Consider the following 11,305-nt stretch of genomic DNA (forward strand, 5'->3'; position numbering starts at 1 on the left):
GAACGATAGCTGGGTGGCTGCATCGAAAGCCTGTCCCTCCTGGGCCCGAAAGAGAGGAGCCAGGGATGTGAGACGGGAGCGCCGCAGTGTAACTAACAGGGCAGAAGGAGGCCCATGCGTGGAAAGGCTTCGCCCGATGGAGAAAAGGAGCAGTGGAGCTCGAGCGCGATCGGAATGACAGGTGGCAGGAGGACAGGGAGGCACAGCGGCTGCTGCGGACTGCGGCGGGAGGGGCAACGCTCTGTCCTGTCTGTGCAAATCAGCGATGAGGAAACGGGGGGTGGCGGCGCGGGGCAGGAATAGCCGAAAGGCACAGCTGGCTGCGGGATGGGGAAGGACAGAATGAACACGCCCAGAGGCTTTTCCGCCGCTGCTTTGCGAGGCGTGCTGTATACCGCACTACCTGCGCACCATGGCATCTTGAAATAAGGGCAATAACACAACACCGACCCCTGAAGCGCAGCAAGAACCGCCGTTCTGGTGTCAGCGGTGACTTTCAGACAGTGGTCAGAGATATATTCTCTCTCATCACGTCACGTGCGAAAAGGAGAGGCAGCGAAAAGATGCTGCGCCGCCTCAGCAGCGAAGCACGGGGGGGGGGTGACATACGTACGTGTCTCGCATAAATTATTCGGAGAGGGGGCGAGAGGAGGAGGAGAGAATGTAGGAGAGCGAGGGAGCGACGCAGAGGAACGCGTCGAGAGGGGAAGTGAGTAGGACAGGCGGTCCGTGTGCGGGGACAAGCAGGATGAGCTGTGGGACCCCGAAGAGGTGGGGGTTGGGGTTGGGGTTGGGGTTGTGTGGGGGGGGGGGGCTGTGCGCCTGCTGTTTTTCTGCCGTGGAGAATGCTGCACTCACGTCACGCTAACCCGTTCACCCCGCGGTGCACATCCACTCAGCCCTGACCGCTGTCCTTTCCCATTAAACACAGCAAAGCGGCTAGCAGCACATGCAGCAGCCGAGCTGTTTTCTGAAAATGCCTCAGAGAGGCGGCGGCGGTGCTACAAATCGTAGCCCGCGCGGAAGGCGAGGCGCGCGCACACAAAACGTACCCCCTCCGTCACACTCACACACACACTCGCACAGTACCCGCTTTTCATTTGCGCTTCAGTTAAAGGTGTTGATAGGAGCGCCACATTTTTTTAACGTCTGGGGGGGTTCGTTCGCGGTGGTGCGGAGGGGGAGATTTTTTCGTAGCGTTGTTTATCACTGTTTATCGCCCTCCGTGGGCGCATGTCCTTACTGTACCTTAAGACCAACTCGTAATATTTCATTTCCACCGCTATAGGCTGAAGCAGGCAGATATTTGCTAGCATTTCTGCTGAGACTAGTACCCTCTGCATACGCCTGGTATACCTTCCACTTGAACGTACCTTCAAGATAGAATTTGCAGTCATGTTTTTAACATTAATACATGGGCATACAGTATAATCTTTCTCGGAAGTGCAGATATGTGCTTTTACAATACAGGTTCAGTATGAATAGCCTCTTGTCCAGAGCAGGGTCACAGTGGTCTGGATCCCACCAGGTGGTGTGAGGCAGGGCATAACCTGTAGAGTTTTAAAAATTACGCAGGTACCTTTGCACGTACTATTTAAGACTACGTGGCCTGTTTAACTGTAGTGATCTCAATACTAGGCGACATGAATAGAGAGCAAAATAATTCCTGCTTTCCACGGTCGGTCACCTTGCCCTTCTTCGGTCACCTTGCCCCCTCTTTCCCTTTATGAACACCTCAAACGTCCATCCATCCATCGTCAGCAACCACTTGTCCGGAGCGGGGTCGCGGTGAGCCGGAGCCTCGCCTGGCGGCGTGGGGCACGGGGCTGGGGGGGACGCACCCAGGGCGGGATGCCAGTCTGTCGCCGGGCATCCCAAGCAGGGCTCGAACCCCTGGGCATCCCAAGCAGGGCGGCAACCGGCCGAACCAGCTGAACCTGCCGTGCCACCACGCCCCCCCACCACCTCAAACTGCCGTTCCTTTATGCCCCGCTACCTTAACCTTTGATGCGTGTGTGTGTACGTGTGTACGTCTACACTCTGCGTGCTCTCAGCAGAAGCGTCTAAAGTGACCGGCGATCAATGTGTGAGATCAGAATGCATTGGCGAACAGTAATAATCGCCTCTTTCAGACTGATTCCCTGTAATTCCATTTTCATTGCTAATGAAATCAGATCTCATCTGGGATTAGCACTGAGCAGAAGGAAATATTATTAATCACAATTGTCAGATCTCCTTAAAAGTTTTACCTCAAACCCTTTAAGACACCGCCTCCAAATTTGGATTAGTTATACTGCTAAAAGTAAGTTTGTGGGGCCTGCACTAAGAAGATGAGACTGATATTGTGTGACATCGCTGACAGCAAACAATATGGTTTGAAACTGATGTCACGAGATCCTTAAATTAATCTCCATAGTTATTAATTAAAATCCAGTAATGAAATGCAGACTAATTGCTGTTATTCCAGCAACTGAAATATTGCTTCGTTTCAGTGACATGAACATTGTCCCATTATCCTTCAGGAAAGCCAGATGTCTTTATTCTAATCATCATCAGATCGCTCCATACTCCGAACTTCATTTGACTCTGATGAATGATGAATTGGTGTGTTCTATACATTATGCACTATGTGGATCACACTATTTCAAAAGCATGTATACATGTTTTTAGATGCAGGCTGTTACCCATCTGTCAGCACCAGGTTTTTACAATCACATATGCACATTTGCTTATTTTTTATTCAAATATTCCGTATGACTTGTTAGTTTTGGTCAAACTGGGACTCAAAATGGCAGAAGGGTTTGAGTCGCCTTTGTAAGAATCCCATCGGAAAAATGATTTGTCCAAAGCTATTACAGTGTGTCAGCAGCATCCACTGAGAACATGGCCTAGTGTGGCTCAAAGCTGACAGGCTTGCAAACCCACTCTGACTGGTGCATTGCCCATGTCTGGCATGGCGGTGCCTTTGTTTCGTGTCTGTGTGTTTCTGCTGATGGGGGGGGGGCAACTTCCACAGACTTTCATCTTCTATCCATATTCCACCTGGCTTTTGACCTCTGTGCAGGAGCTGTGACTGTGCTACAGACTGCAGAGCCTCCATTGACCTCTCTTCACCTGTGCACCAAATTCAGACATTCCCTCTGTTCAAGTTTCACCCTTTCTCATTACCTTTCTCATCGCAGTTAGCACTTGGTGAAATACCTTCACACAGTTTCAGTGCAAAAATAAAAGACATACATTACCATTTACACATACGTTGCGTTCAGCAAGGGCATCATTTAAAACTTTTCAGAACCCTAATTTATTCAATTCTGGAGTTCAGACTCAATGGTCCACAAAAGGGTATGGGCTTCTAAAGGTACTGTGATTGTTCTTCACACACAGATGACACTGCTCCCTGTCACAGACTTGACAATCTGACAGTTACACAGCTGAGATACCCTGACCAGTTTCTCCTGCACGCACGATACAAATTATGTTCACTTAAATCCACGGTAAGAATCGTCAAATAAGGTCACTCAGAACATGCTAGACAACTGAAGTCACTTTAGCAGAACACTGAGGAGCAACCCTGTATCCAGCGTGTCTCATAAAACGCATATACGCTTTCAAACACAAAAAATAGCCCCTAGATGATTTAGTGGAAATAGATGTTTGGTATACAAATTTATGAGAAATACTCACATAGGGCAAATGTTCAGCGTTAACATCTAGACACTTCTGAATTTGTTGGACGAGTCAGTGACACATGTCCACATCGTGTGTGTGTATGTGTGCGTGCGTGTGTGTGTGCGTGTGTGTGTGTGTGTGTATATATATGTAGATGCCCTGTATTTATATTTGATGAGACATGCAGGACAGATGTGTGCACAGATCTTGCCATGATCTTGCAACACCTTCTCTGTAATAGGCGTACGAAGTAAGCACAAGCAGTGAAAAAGGAAAAAGTAATTCTCCTTTTCTTCCACCTTAGTGTATGACTAATCCTCCCCAGGATGCGACAGGTAAGTGAGAAAAATATTCCCTCCTAGACACCCTCGGATGGCCTGAGGGTCAGACTGTCATGACCCTCTTTGAATTGCAATGTTTTCACTCCACCCGAAAGGCTGACGCTTCTAGAATGAAGGGTTTCTTGGCACCCTTCCCGCTATGGCTGGACATGGTGCGACACTACGCCACAGCTTTTCTGCTGTTTACATCAAATGTGGTGAGCTAAGGAATCAGCTTTGGGCTCAAGTGCAGTGGAATACAGTACATTTTTGAGTCCTGTGCCTCTGAAACGCTACTGTGTGGTTTGAGTTTTGTTCAAGTGAGATCTATGCAGATACATTCAGAAATTAGCTTGGCCGAACCCACTGAGGTACAATGCATCCTCATCAGCTCAAAAAAGTATTAAAGGAGCAAAAGATTTTTTTTATAGAAAATAAATGGTGACTGGAGATCTGTATTTCTTTCATTGCTCCCTAAAGTAGCTTGGCTATCTGTCAGATAAAAATTTTATAATTTGAATCAGATGATAAAGCCACCGCTTTAGATGATCTATGGCTTCTAAAAATGCCTTTTGAAGCATTAATCATTGAAAGTATATTTTCTGAATAATTTTAAAAATTGATAATTTTTTTATTTTGAAGAAAAGTCTTAATGTAGCTTTGAAAATGAATTTTGTGTAAGGCTCTTTTTATCCAGTTCAAAACTTTTGGTCTGCGTGTGAATCTCCCAATGGAATACTTTTTAGGAACACTACTTTTAGGATTTCTTATGCAGAACTAATGAAAGTGGTGATGTTTGTAAACTTTTATTTGAATGTTGAATTTTATTGTTATAACTGTTCAGTTTCCATGAATTCTGTGGGATGTACACATAATGTGGGTGAAGGCATTTCCCACAGGAGCAAAGCAGGAAAGTAGGAGTTCACTTTGTATTCAGCATGACTGCAGAATCTTTATTTACATTCGCTGTTGGCAAAGAAGGTCTGTAACCCATGTGGAACAGCTTTCCTTTTTGTTACGTCTTGAAAGTGAACTGTATCACCTCTTTGTTCTGAAGTGAAATGTAATTTTGACAGTCATTAGTGAATGACTTCATTGCAAAAAGAGCTTTATCATTATATGTTATATTTATCGTAATAATTGGAATTACAGTTATAACTGATAAGCTGATTTATAGCATATACTCAATCCGTTTCACTATATTTTATAACAAACCTGTAAGAATTGCACCAGTTCAAAGATGAAAAAAATGTCTTAAAACAAAGATAAATTTAAATTAAATCTGAATTCTGCAGTGTGATTATAATGTGAAAATATTACACACTGACATAACTAAAAGAACAGCATACTTTTAACTCAGTTTGACATAAAAAATGAAAAAAAAAAAACATTATTTATAAAAGGTCGTTCATCTAGATGTGATTAAAACTGAGAAACAAAACAAAACTGAAAATACTTAAGGTGAGAAAAGAGCACTGTATGTCCTCGGAAATTGCTTATTGTTTGGATAAAGCGCCGGCTGTAATGACTCGGAGGGGTTCTGAGATGTCACACAGAAACGACTGTAATTTAAGCGCACCACTTTCCTGGGAGGCAAAGAATTCACACTGCTTGCTTTATCGCAGGTCATGTTGATGTTTTCCGATCTAGGAGGAAAAGGACAGTACACAGGCACGGCACATCTCTGAGGTGCACTATCACACCTTTATATCTATTGCTATTTGAACAGGGACAAAATAAATATTAAAAAGAAGGGAATGCATTAATGTTTTGAACTGCTATCTTGCCACTGCAGGCTCACTTGGGCCTTTGATATGTGGTAGCAATATTTTTTTTTATGTTTGGGGCCCACTGCTCCGAAACAGGCTCGTTTAATAATAACCTTTCGCCAGGATGTGTGCCTGAGAAGTTGAAGTGAATGTGATGGTGGAGAGGCCGCTCCTGCATGTTTAATGGGTCAGACAGGCTTTCGAGGCTGCATGACAAACCTCGTACCAGGGGACTCGCTCTGTTCAATTAAGGCTGACCATGTCCTCCGAGCATTATCAGCAGGTGCGTGGCCGCTGGAGATAAATAAATGATTAAGGAGTCTTTTTCCCCTGAGCTCTCAGGCTCTTTTTAGACCACTCTGTGTCTGTTTTGCTCCTTGCCTGGTTGTCTTAGTGCCCCGAAGTCCAGCAGGCAGGGAGATGAGGAGATCTCACAGAGCTAAGACATTCCGTGTCTCTTACCAGTGTTTTGAATCAGGAGATCTGTATACCAATCCCAGCTGAGCGCCTGCCCTTCTGCTGAATCGCTGTGCCTTGTGCACTACCCCTCGATTCATTTCCTTAGCTGAATGTCAGCTTGAGCTCAGTTTAATTGCTCAGGAAAATATTAAAGATCTCCCTGGAGAACCAGAAATGAACTTCTGTCAGTAGGGGTGAAGCTAGGCTTAGTCCCACGTAATGAGCATTCAGGGAACAGTGCAGGATCAGTTGGGAAGTGTGCTGTTTGTTTTGTTTTGATTTCTTCCAAGCAGCAGAAAACAAAAGCACTTCAACTTAAATCGAATCTAATCTTGTGTATTTGGTAATGATGGCCATTTGCAGTATTTTCTGTTGTTCTCCTAAATGCTAATTAAATGTCATTGCAGACATAAAGCACTCCGTTCCCCTCTCTCCTGCCCAGCGACTCTCCGTCTCATTGGATTCTCAGTCGGACCGAGGCTGTCCACAGATTCAATTTCAGTCAAGTATGACACTGCAGTCTCAGTGCAGCATTCGGTATCCCTCAGCCGTCGTAGCTTTCAAAGTCACTTTTTTATGGAAATGCAACTCCATACCTTCTAATGAGCAGACAAGGACACCTTACCTTCAAGGAATTAGATTATGTCCTGATACATGCATTTAGAGCGACATAAAAACGTCAGAGCCCTGATGAAGTACATCTTGGTCTCAGAAGTTTCTGCTTCTAAGTGAAATGGGTCAAGAAGGCCCTTTTTGCCCGGAACACAATGACATTTCATAGAAATAACTCCTACCTCCTCGTGTTGTTTTTGAAAGCTCAGTTTGGACAAAACAAGGTGAATTCTACAAGCATCGCTTTCTCACATCGGCAGGAAAATCACGCAGGCAAGTCATGCTCACGTTAAACATCACTCACGGCAACAATCATTTTACGCCTATTACATTTGCCAGCACGCTGTTCGCAGAGCTCACACTTACAGGAACATGGAGAGGAGCCCCGTTCAGTAGAGTCCCCCAGACTCCAGTTGTTGTGGCTGACTCACGCGTGCGTTTCACCTTCCTCCGTTAGCGGCAGATGAAGAAAATGAAGCGTGCGTACCTGCAGTATCAGCTGGCCTCCGTCCTCTGCACAGGCAAGCAGCAATGGAGCCTCCTGCAAGGTGAAAATGGCACCAGTATTCCCTGTCAGCGGCCACCTCGCTCGCTCTAGCTCTCCTTCCTCTCTCCATTTGCTGCCATGTTCAGTGGGGGTGGAGGGTGGGTGGTTGGGGGGGCTCGGGGGGATACAGAAGCAATTAGGAGGCAGTCCTATAGCTTCCAGACGGAATGTATAATGGAATTAGCTGAGGGGGCTGCTTCTGCCGGCGTACCTAGTGGGCAGAGCGGGGTGAGCAAGTCACCGTGTGTGTGCGTGTCACGGACAGGGGGTGTGACAGCGCGATGCTCTGGGGGGCCAGGGAAAATAGAAGGATCGAGCTGTGTCGGGAGTGCTTGCGGGTGGGGGAGTGGATACCTGCTCCAGCTGTTTCTACCGGCAGACACAAAAAGGAAGAATCCTGTGTCTAACGTTCCTGACTGTGTTCAGTTCTCTCTCTGCTCTCATGAGTGGGTGGCAAAAGAAAGAGAGCGAGAGAGAGAGAGAGAGAGAGAGAGAGAGAGAGAGAGAGAGAGAGAGAAAGAGAAAGAGACCGGGGGAGAGAGAGTGAGAGAGAGAGAGAGAGAAAGAGACTGGGGGAGAGAGAGTGTGAAGGAAAGTGAACAGCTCGGCTCCAAGACTGCGCAGGGGACTGAATGTGAATGTCTGCATGATTGTGCCATGAATGGAAATAAGAGTGCCCCCCCAAACCCCACTTGCTGCCAGTTCCCCCCTCCCACCCCCACCGGCAGTCTTTCAGCACCGCGGTCGCTGGGGGTTGACGACTGCGCGGTGGCCCGGACTAATTTGGACGCGACATATAGAGCGTGAATCCCCTCGCCTGCGCTGTGCCGCCTCCTTTCTCCTTCATCCCGAGCGAGCGGAAGCCCACCGTGCTGCACCGAAACGGCTCCAGCTGCGGAGCGCAGCCTCAGCCCGCGTCCGCCTCACGCTGCGTTGGGTGCGAGGAGCGCCGTAATTGCCCAGGCTACCACACATTCGGACGGCTCAGCCCTTCACAGCAGCTGCACGGGAGCACTGCCGCTCCCTGTGTACACCGCACATCCTACGATGGAAAAATATCGCGACAGTCGTGCACAAATGCAAGGATTTCAGGTTCCGCTTTGAATTTGCAGCTGCGTTCACATGACAATAAGCACTTGACCTTGATAGAGACACTGCAGTAGGTGTACGCAGTTCAATGACAGACTCCTCTGTCTTCTTCTTCATGTTACTCAATGTCTCTGTAGGCTTATCTAGGGAAATGTGCACTGCTCCATTTAACAAATAAACTCTAAAATGAGAAAATTATGCATTATGCCGTACAGCATGGAAACTCATGACTTATGGTGCTGTATGGTGATGCATGGTGAAATGGTGCGCGTAGTCCAATGTCACCTCAAAGCTGGCGAGGCACGTGGAAATGTGGACCAAAGGCGGGCTGTGAACCAAGTGACACCGATGGTGACTGTTGCAGGCTTGGAGCGAGCACGCAGCCCCGTGGGAACCGGCGGCAGGGGGTGTTTATGGGTGCGTGCTGCAGCCACGTCAGCTCAAACAGGCTTTTTACTAGTTCTCAGAGCACGGAGGTGAGTTAGGCTCACGGGACGACTGAGTACCACTGTCTCTGCTAATGAGCCCGAGCTACATGACTTACAGTAGGTTTTTGCCATTTATCCAAAACAATTAAACTGCACAATTAGGCAGGCTGTGATACATACCAGCATTACCACAAAGACCCTCCTCCTTATTTAAATGATTATTTATGAGATTTATGGATGAAACACCCAACTAACAATGCAAACACAGTTCATTAGAAAGAGTTAGAGGACCTTCTAAGCTGCATGAATACAAGAGCAAATTGATGTGCAGACTGACCGCTCAAAAACAGCCCAAAGGTGCTTTCTATAAATTTCAAAATAATCAGAAGACTCGCCAACCTTACAGTATTATGACGTACAAAGACAGTGAGCTTCAGAGTTTTGTCTAGAAAAGCCTAAAGGAGATAATAATGTTGCTACCAAAACTGTTATCATTGCTACTCTTTACTTTCCTTTTATAACCACTATAGACCATTTTAATGTCTGCAGGACATCAATATATGATATTACTTTGTAGGAACAATGTGCTGACTTGACAAGTCCGTTTTAACCGTCCTGGTTACCCTTGTTGATAACCAAATTCTGCATCTGATTAACTTTAATTAACAGTCTGTCTGCCTCTCACCACATGTGAAATGGTTGGAAAGTCATTAGGGTGTCGGTGTGCGTGTGTGTGTGTGTGTGTGTGTGTGTGTGTGTGTGTGTGTGTGAGACAGAGAGTGTAAGAGAGAGAGAGAGAGAGAGAGAGACTGCTTGGACTAGTGTAGTGGCCAGCAATTGAAAATATTTTTCATTAAAAAAATTTTATTTCTGACATTTTTTGAAGTAGTGAAAATATATTATTTTTTTAAATACGTCAATGGCATTGTTTGGCCACTAGTTGGCAATAATGTAACACATCCTTATTGTCCCTTTCTTCGTTTAAATCTGGAGTTACATTAACATGATGTCATATTAGGGTATGTACAGATGACTGCATTTGTTGTGACATATAAATTAAGGAAGACAAAATATTTGTATATACAATATAGTAACAAACCACAAAAAAGGGTCTGTCATACTCACCGTGTTCATACTGATAGCTCCAGCTGTTTACCTCAAACACAAAGCTAATGAGACCACACCCCAGTGTGAGTGGAAGGAGCAGTTTTTCACATTTTCAGGGAAATCTAGTCAATGGCAATTACAGAATCTATTGTGATCTGCACTTTAGCATGTCATAATGTCATTGTCATCTACCCCTGAGTCTTTAGGAAGAGTTTGCCATGGAAACCACTCACCATCTCTTCAGGTTGTGTAACCGAAGATCACCAGGGTGAAGATACAGGTGGACCTGTCTAACCTTAGAAACACTGGAATTCCTGAAATTTAATTTCCCCTCAAATGTTATGAGGAGGGGGCGTGGCGGCGCAGCGGGCTTGGCTGGGTCCTGTTCTCTGGTGGGGTCTGGGGTTTGAGTTCTGCTTGAGGTTCCTTGCGACCAACTAGCATCCTGTCCTGGGTGTGTCCCCTCCCCCTCCGGCCCTACACCCTCTGTTGCCAGGTTGGGCTCTGGCTTACCGCGTCCCCACTCGGGGTGAGTGGTTTCAGACAGCGTGTGTATTATCTGGTGTATCCCTTTTATTCTACACTGCTGTTGGTTTCAGAGTCATTTGGTGACAATCAAAAAAACATTAATAATATGATATCTGTTTTATGCAAAAGTTGTGTAACATTGGCACTCCATTCATCCATCCATCCATCCATCCTTTTTCCGAAACCACTTATGCAGTATGAGGTGGCAGTGATCTGGAACGAACTCCAGAAAGCCCAGGGCTCAAACAGGGGTGTACCCTGGAGAGGACACACACTGAGGGCAATTTAAATTCGTGTTCTGACTTGAAACACATGTCTTTGTAGTGTGGGAGGAAACAAACAGAAACAAAGCAGACGTGCAAACTCCACACAGACTGAGGTAAATTTGAAACCTGATTCTCACCTACGGCCGAAGAGATGTTGAGGCAGCAGCAGTTCCAGCTGTGTCATCGCATCGCCCTACGTTACTGATACATTGATTTTGGTTGAGGGAACGATGCGATCATTATGATGAACACAAGCGCCAAACAGATGCATTCTCATAGGGCTGAATCTGAAACATGACATTCACTGTTTGACTGATGTGTGAATGCAGGGGACACTAACTGGTATGAGTGGATACGGCAAGTTGAAACATGCTGTCTTGGACAATTTTACACAACGGGATGATCATTAATCTTACCGAAAGGGTGGTCCACACCTGTCAACCAGCTTCTCTGAACAAGTCTACGTTGAGTCTCAAGTCTTCAAGATCAAGCCCCAATCAAGTCTGGACTC

The 11,305-nt window shown here is 46.2% G+C and overlaps 1 protein-coding gene across 1 annotated transcript in view; it reads right to left on the minus strand.

The window, feature by feature from the left end:
- Positions 1-7,426, minus strand: part of LOC108939847 (transcription factor 20-like) — a 29,098-nt gene extending 21,672 nt beyond the window's left edge. The window contains 1 exon segment of the mRNA XM_029246980.1: positions 7,317-7,426. The gene's annotated coding sequence lies outside the window, so the exon portion shown is untranslated.
- Positions 7,427-11,305: the final 3,879 nt, after the last annotated feature.

The sequence above is a fragment of the Scleropages formosus genome, chromosome 20, assembly GCF_900964775.1.
Source record: "Scleropages formosus chromosome 20, fSclFor1.1, whole genome shotgun sequence".
In the NCBI taxonomy this organism is placed as follows: Eukaryota; Metazoa; Chordata; class Actinopteri; order Osteoglossiformes; family Osteoglossidae; genus Scleropages; species Scleropages formosus.